The following is a 13,714-nucleotide window of genomic DNA, read 5'->3' as shown; positions in this document are numbered from 1 at the left end:
CGTTTCTCCCACCATAGTGGCTGTAACCATGACAACATGATGTTTAATGCATGATCAAACACACAGGTTGCCTTCCAACTGGCACCCTATTTCCTATATAGTGCACTACTTTTGTCCATAGCCCTAGGGATCCATTTGGGATGTAAATTATTATGTGGATTTTAATTAATGGACATTTTCGTAGGGGTTGATACATTTTTTGTTATGGCAAATCAAGTATGACATTTTAAAGTGGAAATTACTAACTTTAGAAGCCTTTATAAACCTCAGATACCAGTACAGTACAAGTTTACATTTCCTGCTGCGCAACAAAATTATCTACGACAACAGAATGATCAAATTATGATAGCAGATCTGCATCTGTGTGCTGAGCTGTCAGGCAGGAATAGAGACTGGGGCTTACTCTGTCTTAATAATAGACAGACAGATAGATATAAACTATTGAAAAGTGGAGAAAGTGCTGGTTTTGTTATTAATAGCCAATATTATAACATTTTGTCCGTCAATGAAACAGAATGAGGACCAAAGCAGGTGTGAAGGTTAGCGTAGGAGCATATTATGGTATGTCATCTGGGTGTCAGTCAGAATGGGTGGGTATCTGTTTTTCAGTAGACATAGGGGACAGTATTATCCAGCTGATTGTCAGGTTTAAATCATTTGCATATCCAGTATCATGTGGTGAGGTTGGGGATGGAGAGAGTTAAAAGAGGAGTATCTGGGAACTCATGCCTATATCAGTATCCCTGTAGAGCAAGTCATGGCTGACCTATATCAGTATCCCTACAGAGCAAGTCATGTCTGACCTATATCAGTATCCCTGTAGAGCAAGTCATGGCTGACCTATATCAGTATCCCTACAGAGCAAGTCATGTCTGACCTATATCAGTATGCCTACAGAGAAGTCATGTCTGACCTATATCAGTATCCCTACAGAGCAAGTAATGTCTGACCTATATCAGTATCCCTACAGAGAAGTCATGTCTGACCTATATCAGTATCCCTACAGAGAAGTCATGTCTGACCTATATCAGTATCCCTACAGAGAAGTCATGTCTGGCCTATATCAGTATCCCTACAGAGAAGTCATGTCTGACCTATATCAGTATACCTACAGAGAAGTCATGCCTGACCTATATCAGTATCCCTACAGAGAAGTAATGTCTGACCTATATCAGTATCCCTACAGAGAAGTAATGTCTGACCTATATCAGTATCCCTACAGAGAAGTTATGTCTGGCCTATATCAGTATCCCTACAGAGAAGTCATGTCTGACCTATATCAGTATCCCTACAGAGAAGTCATGTCTGACCTATATCAGTATCCCTACAGAGAAGTCATGTCTGACCTATATCAGTATCCCTACAGAGAAGTCATGTCTGGCCTATATCAGTATCCCTACAGAGAAGTCATGTCTGACCTATATCAGTATCCCTACAGAGAAGTCATGTCTGACCTATATCAGTATCCCTACAGAGAAGTCATGTCTGACCTATATCAGTATCCCTACAGAGAAGTCATGTCTGACCTATATCAGTATCCCTACAGAGAAGTCATGTCTGGCCTATATCAGTATCCCTACAGAGAAGTCATGTCTGACCTATATCAGTATCCCTAGAGAGAAGTCATGTCTGACCTATATCAGTATCCCTACAGAGAAGTCATGTCTGACCTATATCAGTATCCCTACAGAGAAGTCATGTCTGACCTATATCAGTATCCCTACAGAGAAGTCATGTCTGACCTATATCAGTATCCCTACAGAGAAGTCATGTCTGGCCTATATCAGTATCCCTACAGAGAAGTCATGTCTGGCCTATATCAGTATCCCTACAGAGAAGTCATGTCTGGGTATGTCTTAAGTAAAGTAAAGGTCCTGACTACACTACAGACACTATCTAAAATACTTTGTTATGACTGCTTATGACAGCTTATGACCTCTGTATGACATCTGTTATGTTCTGCTGATGACAGCAGAAGGAAGGCTTTGGGACCACGGTGTTACCATGGTGACCAGGTTGCGTGGCGGAGGGCAGCTTTTGATGTCCCAGCAGCCCCTCTCCTCGGGGTGGGCACAAGCCCCCCCACCCCCCACCGAGCTGTTCAGCCTGGGCACTCCAGAGGGGCAACAGCCTGATACACACAAACACACATACAGGCGCATGCACACACACCCACCCACACACACAAACACACACGCACACACACATTCACTCACACACACACATGGTCAGAAACATACATCTCTTTCTGCCAGCTGGCAATGTCACCAGTATGCTCTCTCTCTGTCTGTCTCTGTCAAAACATGCAAGCACACACATAACCAGTCCAACCAGCTCTCACAGTCTCACGTCAGAATTAGGCGTTCATCCATGTTTCTCAAATGTCAAATGTCAAAGTTGTTCTAAACGTGTTTAACATTAACTTCTCATTTTTAAGGTTAGGGTTAAGTTTAGGCATTCATTCCGAAATCTTAAGGTTAGGTATTAATTCCAAATGGTTAAGGTAAATGTTAAGGTTTGGGATAGGCTTAAAACAAAAATCTCAAAAACAACTTTCTATCACTGGATTCGAACATTCAACCTTTTGCACCAGAGGCAGACGCAAAACCGAAAACTACTTGAAAGTCACAGTGCTCACTGTTGCCCCTAGTGGCCGGTTTCCACGTCATCTCCCAACGTCCTCACACATGGGTGGACGTTGAATACTGACTTGTATCACGGGTGACCTGGCTGAACCATTCACACACGCTCAGTGTTTCTCTCTTTTATGTCTCACTGCACATCACTGGCTTTTTCTCTCTCTGTCAATTTTTATGTGAATACCTTCACCATCCTGTATTCATTCTTCCTGTTTCTTGCCCTCTTTTTGCAATATATTTGGGGATAATTATGTTTTTTTATTCACTTTCATTGGCTGCACCATTTGCTCTGTGATGTTGACACAGGTGAAAGTAATTGAGGATCAAATTAAGGAATTTCTCTCTCTCTCTCTCTCTCTCTCTCTCTCTCTCTCTCTCTCTCTCTCTCTCTCTCTCTGAACCTGAATATTGACTGGTTTTCATCAGGCAGTCCGCTCAAGAGGAAGCTTCTCACTGTAACCAGTGCCTGTAATCTGGTTCAGATTATTAATCAACCTTTTTACAAACACTACAGGAACAAGATCATCCACATGTATTGATCACATTTTTACTAATACTGTAGAACTTTGTTCTAAAGCTGTATCCGTACCCACTGGATGCAGTGATCTCAATATAGTGGCTATATCCAGAAAAGCCAAGGTTCCCGAAAGCTTTGACTAAAATAGTGTATAAGAGATCATACAAAATATTTTGTATGACTCTTATGTGGATTATGTTACAAATATTTGTTGGTCTGATGGGATTAATAAGTAGCATCCAGATGCTGCACTTGATGAATTTATGAAATTGCTTCTTCCAATTATTGATACACATGCACCTGTTAAGAAACTGACTGTTAGAACTGTTAAGGCTCCATGGTTTGATGAGGAATTGAAAAACTGTATTGTTGAAAGAGATGGGGTAAAAGGAGTGGCAATAAGTCTGCCTGTGCATCTGACTGGCTGACCTACTGCAAATTGAGAAATTATGTGACTAAACTCAACAAAAAGAAGAAGAAACTGTATTATGAAGCCGAGATCAATGATACAAAGAATGATCCCAAAACGATTTGATGTTGCCAATTATTTGAATTATTACTTCTCTGGCAAAGTTTTATTTTTTATTTTATTTAACCTTTATTTAAAGTGGGCAAACTTAGGTAGGAAATGCATTAAAAAAACAAATTATGAAAGAAAATAATTTGCAAGTTGTAAAGTTAGTGTGGGAGAGGTGGAAAAATTATTGTTATTGATCAATAATGACAAACCTCATTGCATTGACAACTAAGATGGAAAGCTACTAAGGATGGTAGCTGACCTTATAGCCAATCCTATCTGTCATCTTTAATCTGAGCCTAGAGGAAAGCCTTTGTTCTCAGGCCTGGAGGGAAGCCAAAGTCATTTCCGCTACCCAAGAGTGGTAAAGCAGCCTTTACTGGTTCTAACAGCAGACCTATCAGCTTGCTGCCAGCTCTTAGAAAACTGTTGGGGGAAAAATGGTGTTTGACCAAATACAATGCTATTTCTCTGTGAACAAATGAACAATAGACTTTCAGCATGCTTATAGAGAAGGGCACCCAACATGTACTGCACTGACACAAATGTCTGATGATTGATTGAAAGAAATTGATCATAAGAATTGTGGGAGCTTTACTGTTAGATTTCAGTGCAGCCTTTGACATTGTTGACCATAACCTGTTGTTGACAAAACTTGTGTTTTATGGCTTTTCAACCTCTGTCATATCGTGGACTCAGAGTTGTCTATATAATAAAACTCAGAGGGTTTTCTTTAATGGAAGCTTCTCTAATGTCAAACATGTAAAGTGTGCTGTACCGCAGGGCAGCTCTCTAGGCCCTCTACTCTTTTCTGTTTTTACCAATGACCTGCCACTGCCATTACAGAGCATGTGTGTCCATGTATGCTGCTGATTCAACCATATACGCATCAGCAACCATAGCTAATGAAGTCACTGAAACCATTAACAAAGAGTTGCGGTCTGTTTTGGAATAGGTGGCCAGTAATAAACTGGTCCTTAACATCTCTAAAACTAAGATCAATGCATTTGGTACAAATCCTTCCCTATGTTCTAGACCTCAGCTGAATCTGGTAATAAATGGTGTGGCTGTTGAACAGGTTGAAGAGACTAAATTACTTGTTGTTACCTTAGATTGTAAATGGTCATGGTTAAAACATATAGTTTCAATGGTTGTAAAGAGGGAGAGAGTTCTGTCCATAATAAAGAAATGCTCTACTTTTATTACACTACACTCCACAAAGCAAGTCCTGCAGGCTCTAGTTTTCTATAGGATTGACGTCAGGGCTTTGTGATGGCCACTCCAATACCTTGACTTTGTTGTCCTTAAGCTATTTTGCCACAACTTTGGAAGTATGCTTGGGGTCATTGTTCATTTGGAAGACCCATTTGCAACCAAGTTTTAACTTCCTGACTGATGTCTTGAGATGTTGCTTCAATATATCCATATAATTTTACTTCTGCATGATGCCATCTATTTTGTGAAGTGCACCGGTCTCTCCTGCAGCAAAGCACCCCCACAACATGATGCTTCCACCCCGTGCTTCACGGTTGGGATGGTGTTCTTTGGCTTGCAAAACTCTCCCTTTTTCCTCCAAACATAACAATGGTCATCATGGCCAATCAGTTCTATTTTTGTTTCATCAGACTAGAGGACATTTCTACAAAAAGTATGATCTTTGTCACCATGTGACCATGTGCAGTTGCAAACCATAGTCTGGCTTTTTATGGCGGTTTTGGAGCAGTTGCTTCTTCCTTGCTGAGCGGCCTTTCAGGTTATGTCGATATAGGACTCGTTTTACTGTGGATATAGATACTTTGTACCTGTTTCCCGCAGCATCTTCATAAGGTCCTTTGCTGTTGTCCTGGGAATGATTTGCACTTTTCGCACCAAAGTACGTTCATCTCTAGGAGACAGAACGCGTCTCCTTCCTGAGCAGTATGACGGCTGCGTGGTCCCATGGTGTTTATACTTGCGTACTATTCTTTATACAGATGAACGTGGTACCTTCAGGCATTTGGAAATTGCTCCCAAGGATGAACCAGACTTGTGGAGGTCTACACATTCTTTTTCTGAGGTCTTGGTTCATTTATTTTGATTTTCCATGATGTCAAGCAAAGAGGCACTGAGTTTGAAGGTCGGCCTTGAAATAAATCCACAGGTACACCTCTAATTGACTCAAATTATGTCAATTAGCCTATCATAAGCTTCTAAAGCTATGACATAATTTTATGGAATTTTCCAAGCTGTTTAAAGGCACAGTCAACTTAGCGTATGTAAACTTCTGACCCACTGGAATTGTGATACAGTAAATTATAAGTGAAATAATCTGTCTGTAAACAATTGTTGGAAAAATGACTTGTGTCATGCACAAAGTAGATGTCCTAACCGACTTGCCAAAACTATAGTTTGTTAACAAGAAATTGATGGAGTGATTGAAAAATGAGTTTTAATGACTCCAACCTAGTGTATGTAAACTTCCGACTTCAACTGTATGTCCTTGAGCTGTTCTTGTCTATTAATGTTCTGTATTATGTCATGTTTCATGTTTTGTGTGGACCCCTGGAAGAGTAGCTGCCGCTTTGGCAACAGCTAATGGGGATCCTAATAAAATACCAAAGAAATACCATACCTCTCGTAGGAGAATGTTTCTGTAACCCCTCATCACGCCTTTGAATAAAATGACCCAGATGAGACACACACACACACGCACACACAGACACACACACTTTTCCTGATGAGTCTGTCATATTAGCTCTTCTCACACTGGCTGGTAATGTGTGCTGATTAGGTAATTATAGAGGTCCAAACGTTGGGCCAAGACACAGCCGGCAGGTCACTGCAATATGGAGGGAAATGAAACTGCATTATTATTAAAAGTAATTCCTCCTCTTTCTCACTGTATTACTCAGACAAGTCTGCAATATGTCTCTATCTCCCTTAGTGGAACTCACACACACACACACTCACACATACACACACACACTCACACACACGCTCACACACTCACACACTCACACATACACACACACACACACACTCACACACACACTCACACACACGCTCACACACTCACACACTCACACACTCACACATATACACACTCACTCACACATACACACACACACTCACACTCACACTCACACACTCACACACTCACACATATACACACTCACTCACACATACACACACACACTCACACTCACACTCACACACACTCACACACTCACACACTCACACATATACACACTCACTCACACATACACACACACACTCACACTCACACTCACACACACACACACACACACACACTCACACACACACACACACACACACACACACACACACACACACACACACACACACACACACACACACACACACACACACACACACACACACACAGAGACACACACAGACACACTCACACACACTCACACACACACACTCACACACACTCACACACACACTTATACACACACACACACACTCACACACACACTCATTCACTCACTCAAACACACACACGCACTCACACACTCACACACACACTCACACACACACACACACTCACACTCTAACACACACACACTCACACACACATACACTCACACACACACTCACTCAAACACAAACACACTCACACACACACACTCAAACACACACACATGCACACACACACTCACACACACACACACACACACACACACACACACACACACACACACACACACACACACACACACACACACTCACATACATACACACATGCACTCATACACAAAGGTTTGAATCTTCCTGATCGGAGACAAAGATACAAACACATGTAGTCGCACACATACACACAAACCCTCTCACTGTGGTGTGTGTGCTGTATGCATGCATGTGTATGTGCTGTCCATCTGTATCAGTAAGCACTATGATGTTTACCCTAGCACAGTCCAGTGTGGAGCAGGCAGGCAGGCAGGCAGGCAGGCAGACAGGCAGGCAGGCAGACAGACAGACAGACAGACAGACAGACAGACAGACAGACAGACAGACAGACAGACAGACAGACAGACAGACAGACAGACAGACAGACAGACAGACAGACAGACAGACAGACAGACAGACAGACAGACAGACAGACATGGAGCTGGAAGCACACTGGATCGATGCACATTTGGAGGATTTCTTTACCTAATTCCAGCCCAGTCAGCAGTCTTTCTGTATGTGTGTTGGCTACATGCACACACAAAGGCAGTGGAGTGTGGTAGCCATACAGTGATTCTGAACCACAGAATCCCCTGTCTAGGAACCCTCCCCCTCTCCCATTTAGGTTGCTTGATCAAAGAGTAATGGTTAGTGTTAGCTACACTACATAACTACACATGAAACTATCACCCTCCTTTCCCACTACAACACCACCATTCCCAATACAGATAGTATATCTTGTCAAATACCCCAGACACCCCAGTCATAGAATGTTCTCTCTACTACCGCATGGCAAAAGGCTTCTCAACAGGCTTCTCAACAGCTTTTACCCCCAAGCCATAAGACTCCTGAACAAGTAATCAAATGGCTACCCAGACTATTTGCATTGCCCCCCCCCCCCCCCCTCTCTTACGCTGCTGATTCTCTCTGTTTATCATATATGCATAGTCACTTTAACTATACGTTCATGTACATACTACCTAAATTAGCCCGACTAATCTGTGCCCCCGCACATTGGCTAACCGGACTATCTGCATTGTGTCCTGCCACCCACCACCCGCCAACCCCTCTTTTACGCTACTGCTACTCTATGTTCATCATATATGCATAGTCACTTTAACCATACCTACATGTACATACTACCTCAATTAGCCCGACTAACCGGTGCCTGTATATAGCCTCGCTACTGTTATTTTTCACTGTCTTTTTACTGTTGTTTTTATTCCTTTACTTATCTATTGTTCACCTAATACCTATTTTTTACAAAAAAAATGCACTATTGGTTAGGGCCAATAGTAAGCATTTCACTGTAAGGTCTACTACACCTGTTGTATTCGGCGCATGTGACAAATACACTTTGATTTGATTTGATTTATCAGCTGTCATTGTGGGACACACCTCTATTCTCCTCTATCACACCAGCCCCCAGGATGCAGGTTGGTTTTAGGGGGAGGGGCAGCTGGTACACTAATTAATTAGTAATCAGGCTTGACAGTGGGTGCATCTCAAATGGCAACCTAGTCCCTTTATAGTGCACTACTTTTGACCAGGGCCCATAGGGTACCATTTGGAATAGCATCAGTGGGTCTGTGAAGAGGGGTGTTCCCCTCTTTATGCTGCAGGCATCTGTCCTCTGTGAACCCTATCCCTATTGGTTTTAATTGAATAATAAAACATACAATCTACCTGCAGTGAAGCCGCTCAGCATCTACATTACATTCAGTCATCTACCAGACTCCCATCCAGAGAAACCCACATGAGCAACCAGGGTCAACACCCTGCTCAAGGGCACGTCGACAGATCTCCCACAACGTCAAAAACGGGGACCAGAACCAACGACCTATTAGCCACCGGCCCAAGCTCCCAACCGCCAGGCCACCAGCCCTCCAAGATCCCCCCACAGGCCCCTCAACCATCTCAGACGCCCCCCCCACAGTCCCCCCCCCCCCCGATATTTGTTTTATCATAATAAAATAAAAGTATTCCCCACCCCCAAGACCCCCCAAGCCACTGTCCCCCAACAACCAACAAAATGAACAAAAGAGAAAAAAGAGAAAGGCAAAGGAAAACAGAAAACAACTATGTAAAAAACAAAAGACATCAAGGCCAACTGAATATATTTGAGTGCATGGCACTATTTACATGTGTGTATGTGTGTGTGTGTCCGTGTATGTGCATGTGTGTGTGTTTGAATGAGAGTGTGTGTATATGCATGTGTACATGCGTACAAACAAACACCTGCGTGGCAACAGCCTCATGCAAACAGGCATTAGATGTAACAACGTTGCCCCTCAGTGTCATGAAATGTGCTTTTTGTTTTGTTTTATTTTTACTTTATTTTTATACATTTATCTTTGACCGTCATTCTATACACCGCCTAGCAACTCCACTCCCACTTGTCTCCAAATCCACATCCCAACCCTCAGCTTCCCTCAGCCCATCCCACCTATCTCTGCTGGCCACCCTCTTTGGATTTCTGTACAATAATTTTAGCTGAAAAGCACAAAGTCTTGAATCTTGCGTCGTTTTATATATCAGCTCATACACCCTGTACCATTATTCCAGTTTTTATCCTTTATATTGGGCAGACAGGCCAGTTCCCTACCTCCTCCCACTGCCACCTGCGTCCTCCATTTTAGGGGTAATGCTGTAATCAATTGGTTGTAATCTTGGATTGAGCAGACCTTCCCGTACAATTCTGTTAACTCCATGAAAGACATAACTCTACCATTCCATTTTACAATATCATATAAAAACAAAATACCCTTTTCCATAGATAAACGTCTTTTATCAAGCAGCACATTTGAGTTCAGCTATAATATTTGTTGTAATATTTGTTCTACCTTTTCAGGGGGATGAAATTGAAATTGTAACCAGCTCTGCAATGCTTGTTTGAAAAATAGAGATACTCAATTACAGTTTTTTACAATCACTTTGGCACTAATTTCAGAACCTTCATGTCATTTTTCAAAACTCTAGACACAAAACTCACAACCAATGATCAAAATGCAAATTTTTCAAAACTAACACTTTTTCAAATTGCTTGGATACAATACACATAAAGCTAAGATAATTTGTTCATTGAACTAAAATCACCTGTTCAAAATGACACAACATAACATCAAAGTATTATAATTTCAAAATGCAATTCACACATTACATCTGAAATGACTGTCTATTCATTTCATTACAATGATCGAACTATCAATTGATACAACTGCTCAAAATGATAAGTAACTGTTGCATTACTCTTAATGCATAGTTTTATGGAAACTGACAAACAATATTCCATGTTTAGCTCTGTCACGCCCTGGCCATAGATAGGCTTTTATTCTCTATTTTGGTTAAGCCAGGGTGTGACTAGGGTGGGCATTCTAGTTTCTTTATTTCTATGTTTTCTGTTTCTATGTTTTGGCCAGGTATGGTTCTCAATCAGGGACAGCTGTCTATCGTTGTCTCTGATTGGGAATCATACTTAGGCAGCCTGTTTTTCCACCTTGGTTGTGGGTAGTTGTCTGTGTTAGTGGCCTGTATAGCCCTAGTCAGCTTCACGTTCGTTTTTGGTATTTCTTGTTTTGTTGGCGACATTTATAACATTAAAAGAAATGTACGCTCACCACGCTGCACCTTGGTTCTGTCATTTCCGTGACGACGTTCATGACCCACCACAAACGGACATAGCAGCGTGGTAAGGAGGACTGGACATGGGAGGAAATGGGAAAGGATCTTAGACGTGGGAGGAGATCCTGGCGGGAAAGGATCGCTTGCCGTGCGAGCAGGTGGAAGCAGCGAGGAAGGCGGAGGCAGCGAGTAAAAGGGCCCAGGATTACACAGGGTCACGGCTGGCACGAAAGAACGAGAGGCCACTCCAAAGAATTTTGGGGGGGAAGCACACGAGGAGATTGGCTGAGTCAGGTTGGAGACCTGAGCCAACTCCTCGTGCTTACCGTAGGGAGCGTGGTACTGGTCAGGCACCGTGTTATGCGGTGGAGCGCACGGCATCTCCAGTGCGCGTTCACAGCCCGGTGCGCTACATCCCAGCTCCCCGCATCGGCCGGGCTAGAGTGGGCATCCAGCCAGGACGGATGGTGCCAGCTCAGCGCATCTGGCCGCCAGTGCGTCTCTACGGCCCATGATATCCTGCGCCGGCTCTGCGCACTGTGTCTCCGGTGCATCTGCAAATCCCAGTGCGTCCTGTGCCAGCGCCCCGCCTTTGCCGGGCGAAGGTAACCATCCAGCCAGGACGGGTTGTGCAGGCTCTACGCTCGAGACCTCCAGTGCGCCTCCACGGCCCAGTGTATCCGGTGCCTGCTCCAAGAACCAGGCCTCCAGTATGTCTCCCCAGCCTGGTGAGTCCTATGCCTGCTCCCAGAACCAGGCCTCCTGTATGTCTCCCCAGCCTGGTAAGCCCTGTGGCAGCTCCACACACCAGGCTGTCCATACGTCTCCTCACTCCAGTGATGATCCATGGCACGAAGCCTCTAGTGATGATTCATGGCACGAAGCCTCCAGTGATGATCCATGGCACGAAGCCTCCAGTGATGATCCATGGCACGAAGCCTCCAGTGATGATTCATGGCACGAAGCCTCCAGTATTGATCCGCGGTCCGGAGCCTGCAGCAACGGTCTCCAGTCCGGAGCCTCCAGCGACGGTCTCCAGTCCGGAGCCTCCAACGACGGACTCCAGTCCGGAGCCTCCAACAACGGCCTCCAGTCCGGAGCCTCCAGCGAGGGTCCCCAGTCTGGGGCCTGCAGCGAGGGTCCCCAGTCCGGGGCCTGCAGCGAGGGTCCCCAGTCCGGTTTAGTACTTGTATATGTAATAATCTCAACCCACCCAGTTCATATTCATTATATAGATGGGCATGCTTTGTCTTGTCTGGTTCAGCATCCCAGATAAAGCAACATATTTTTTCCTCATATGATCTGAAAAGCTCATCAGCAGGAGTAGGCAATGCCATAAGTAAGTGAGTAAACTGAGATGTTAATCAGTGTAATTATTCCATAAGTAGAAAGGAATTTACCTCTCCATGGTTGCAGGATCTAGTCTATTTTTACCAGTTTTCTATTCAAATTCATTGTGGAGAGCTCTTCTATATCTTTTTTTTATATGAATGCCAAATATTCTTCACCCTATTCAATTCTGTCTCTACCCATCCGTTTTCCTCTCTGATGGATCTCTTATTCAATCCCTCTCTATGATACGCTAAATTTTTTAATTGAGCAGACGAGACTTACAGTTATGAGTGCATACATTTTTCATACTGGTCCCCCAAGGGAATCGAACACACAACCTTTGCATTGCAAGTGGCATGCTCTACCAACTGAACCAAACGGGACACCATCGTGTTTTATTGATTACTCTGTTCCTCCTTGGCTGAGGTGTCTGATGGCTATGAGATTTAACTGTAGAGGTTTGCAGCATCACTGAGGGTGTGTACGTCCAGGATCAATACACAGGTTGGAACCGTTTACAAAGGGAAACAGACTAAAGCAGAATCTAATGTGTGGTTGCAGAATGCTGCAAAGTACAGCTGCTCTTGAACATGGCCTTGAGAAGTGCCCATAGAACTAAAGTGAGACACTTTAAAGGGTGTAGCATTGTTATCAATGCTAATTGTTCAGGTGAACGTCAAACAACTTTGAACGTCACACAACTTTGCCTTTCTGAACGAAGCCTCGTTCTGCTTTTTGGCTTGGCGTCACTGATGCAGGTGTTTGGAAGGGAGGGAGGGAGATAGAGGGAGGGATGGCATAGAGGGAGGGATGGGATGTCTACTCCTATGGCAAGGACATTATTGGTACTGGCTACCTCTATATTAGTCAATACTCAACCTCTTGTTGTCAGCCAGTGAAGTAATCCAAGCCTTCTACGTCATCCTTTCTAGTGTAATATAGATTGACGATGCTTTCATCTTCCAGTAATTGTGTTAAATAATAATATGTCACTTAGATTATGCTTTTCTCCCAAGTGATTTACAGTACAGTGAGTGCATAAATGTTACATATATAATCCATGCGGGAATTGACTCAACGACCTTGGTGTTGCTGGTGCCACAATCTTACTAACTGAACCACACATTACCTGTGCTTTTCTTCTCCTACAAGCTTATTCCCTTGCAGGAAAATGAAAACAACATCCTTTTTATGCAGACTTGTATCTTCCCACAACCTTAGCTAATTTGGTTCTGGGTGCCGAGATGATGTAAGTACCAGCTACCTAAAGCATAGATAAAAGCACCTAAACTTTCCTCAGTGAAACTGTGACCAAAGTGTTCCTTCCCATGAACTTTGAACCCTCCTGTCTGTCACAGATATTATGCAACACATCCATCTGAGAACAAACATTTAATGACATCCCATGACACCACA

This window comes from Salvelinus alpinus, chromosome 4, assembly GCF_045679555.1.
Source record: "Salvelinus alpinus chromosome 4, SLU_Salpinus.1, whole genome shotgun sequence".
NCBI lineage: Eukaryota > Metazoa > Chordata > Actinopteri > Salmoniformes > Salmonidae > Salvelinus > Salvelinus alpinus.
Note: the sequence above shows the minus strand (reverse complement) of the source record.